We start from the raw sequence: 3,667 nt of genomic DNA on the forward strand, positions 1-3,667 counted from the left end.
ACTTTCACTCATATAATCATATCATATCATGCATCGATACTTCATAGTTAACTCATATGTATAGGGTTAAAGATGATGGATAGTTATAAAAAACTTCACAACCACACATTCCACATATGAGCATTACTATCAAAGTAACTCATATTTCATAATTGAATCCTAGAAGAATCAATCAACATACCTCCTTGACCTTTTCATGAACCTTCATAATTCCATTACCAAAAATGTATAACGTTTGCATAAACAAGGTAAATTCAAGAAGTATTACATTGAAATTATCATTCTTCACAATATATATACTCATCATCTTCCACAATTAACATAGAACTTTCAAGATATTATGAGTTTAGGGACGAACAAGTGCTCAAGGGAAGATCTCATATATTATCACTAATTAGATATTTAATTAACAGTAAAAGATCATAATTCATCACAATTGAATAAAAATTTAGTTTTGAAAAGAGAAAACATGTATAGATTGAACCCTAGTCTTGGGAAAGTTAGAAAAACAGCAGCTTAAGGACCCTCTTGGGGGAAAGGATCCCAAGAGTGAAAGAAACCATACCTTGAGGATAATTTTTCCACGAATTTGAGATGGATTCCTTGGTGAATTCTTCCTTCTTTTGGAGCTCGAGTGTTCCTTCAATGGAGGTCTGAGTTTGGGGAGAGAGAAACTAGAGAGAATTTTGAGCTAAGTGTGTTTGGGGAATGGATGGGGTTTTCGGTTAGTTAATTTACTTAGGGTACTTATATTGTCCTTAATTAACTAATTATAACCGACCTAGATGCCTAATTAACTAATTAATCAATTCCCTAACCACCCTCACATAACAACCTTTTTGGACAGCGAAATGGGGATCCAAACGACGGAACCCCGTCTACGGCTTACAGATCGAACAACGAAGCCATACTGGTAGACTGTGGTTATGGTCAGAAAGTCCCCTTTTTGGCCATTTTTTGGAAAATAGCTAAGTTTTCACCAATGACAACCGTCGACGGGTCGTTGACCCATCGACGACTCGTCATTTTGTTCATCGACTGCCACTGTCCAAAGACAACTTCTAGGGTCAAATTCAAGGGTCCTCCTCAAGGACCCTTAAGGTGGTCCTTGGGGAGTCCCCGGATGTTTTGACCCTAAACACACTCCCCTACGTGTTTAACACATTTTTACCAATTATGTTGTTATTCTGACTCTTAAAATCCCTTGAAACATACTATGGTATAATAGTTCCATTTTCACTAGTCTCCGCACGTCTTGGTCGTTTCTTGACATTTTGATTTTACTACTTCCTGAATAGTATTAATACCTTATTTGAGGTTTAGAAACACTATTTTAAGGCTTGTTTAATATAGTAATGCTCTATATAAGTCATGGAACTTCTGGATGTTACCCCCCCCCTTAGGAACATTTGTCCCGGAATGACACCTAAAACTTTTTCTTGGAAAGGATAGACTTAACACTAGCAGCCCAACCAATAACAACAAAAAATCACAATGAGTCACAACTTATAGGAGTACTTGAAAACTCCATTCAACACATAAGAGCTCAACATAGTTAACAACACGTAAGAGCTCAACATTTCATAAAATATAATGAGGAACCACCTTTTCAACATCAATATGATCTCAACATGAATATCAAAGAGTTAACGTGCTATTCTTATTCTCAAGAAAACATCAAACCACTAACATCTCAAGAAGGAAATTACACATATTTCATGTAAATGCATATTAAATAGAGATTATTTTTCATGCAAACTCCTTTTTTGACATAAACCTTTACCAAATCATGCACATACTTAAAAATAAGCCAAAATTATATTATTTATTAGTTTCTATTAGACTCGTTTCGGTACATCAAGATCAACAAACCTAGTCTCTAATACAAACATTTTCGCGACCCAGACCCTCAAGATTGGCAGCCCCACTAAAAGTTGGTGTGAGAACACAACTAGAAACCAACCAAAGCAATAAATCTATAAACAAAGACATTTAAGTTAGTAAGCAAGTTAAATAAGTAAGCTAGGTTCCATTTTTAATTAAAATCTAATAACAAACTAACAATGCGGAAGATAAACCTAGAATCTGAAAGTCAATGTACCAAAACTAGAAACGAGAACCAAATCTATTAAGAATTTCTAGTGAACTATCGAACTTAATTCTTGTCTTCTTTTTCTACTTCCACAAAATTAAATATTTGTGTGTTGTGCCCCTATTGAACGACTTAATGACACCATTATTTTTTATGTATAAGTTGGTGAATAAAATCTTTAATTCCCGAGTGGATGTAATTTTTCAAACTCTGGTGAGGGTAATCATTTTTATGGGAACATTGTGCATTTAGTGAATTCATTTTTTTCCTTTCTATTTCATTCTATTTTTACATATACCTGTATGTTTTTTTACACTCATTAATTTAAGCTTAGGATATACATTTTTTAAACTCATTTTTTATGTTTCTGCAAATTTATTGTCTCCGGTTATATTGAACATATACACATATAGTATGTATATTCATTGTTCAAAAAAAATTTATTGTACTAAGTTCTAAGAATTCTCATTTATAATAATGCAACTTAAATGTTTCTTTATATTACAAAAATTCTTTGTATATATATTCTTATTTTCTTCTTCATTTTTCATTTAATTCTTATTAAAGAATCAATGATTGATTATTTTGTGAATAATTCATTTATTAGAGGTTCTTGATTTATGTGATAATGACAAATAACCAAATTCATGTTGAAATATTGCTAATATTTTTTTTTAAAAAACCTATATTCCATTATTTTTAATTTATGGATATTAGTAAAAGATTAATTGCAAAGTCAATGCATTAATTATTTATAATCATGCAAAGCGCGGTAAAATTACCTAGTTACTAGAAATTTGTAGAAGACTCCTCAAATGATTCGAATGGACTTTCCAAAATGTTTGAAAGAACTCGTAAGACCTAACTCTTAGCTCTACCTTGAATGTGAATTATGAATTCAAGATTATGATTTGTGGTAGAAAATATATCTTGATATTTAGGAGTGGTTTTAGATAGTTAAGCATGAGAAATAATTTTAAAACACCGTCCGGGAGTAAGTCCGCGACGCGAAGATGGTTTAAAATGCTTGTTCGAAATAATTTATGAAACAGTGGAGTTCACGACGCGGAGAGAAAATTTACACACCGGAGGAACAGGTCCGTAACATGGACCTGCTATATGTTCCTTGTCCGACTTTTTCTTCCTCGTTTTCTAACCCCAATTACCCTAGATTCTATTTTTTGCTAAATTTTTCTTTAGATTTAGATACCCAATACATCTTCTCAAGGATCTAATAAGACACAACTGTAGAATCGATTCGATTTCCTCAAGAAACATATCAATCTCAGCCCAATTCAAGAATCAAAGCAAATTCATGAAATATAACATGATTGGCGTGTGGGTGAAATAACAAACACTATGGATTCTTACATACATGAAGGAATCATTTTCTTGAAGCACTTGAAGGAAAATCTTGAAAGATGAACTTAGCCTTAGAGTTTCTTAATTTTCGTGAGCATAGAATCATTAGAGTGAATGAGAGGGTTTGATCTCTAAAAATTGATATTTTACACGTTTATTTTGATTACATTCTAAGGGGTTTTAGGTCTACAATAATCCTAAAGAATTAATTAA

The sequence above is a fragment of the Solanum pennellii genome, chromosome 10 (genome assembly GCF_001406875.1).
Source record: "Solanum pennellii chromosome 10, SPENNV200".
Taxonomy (NCBI): Eukaryota; Viridiplantae; Streptophyta; class Magnoliopsida; order Solanales; family Solanaceae; genus Solanum; species Solanum pennellii.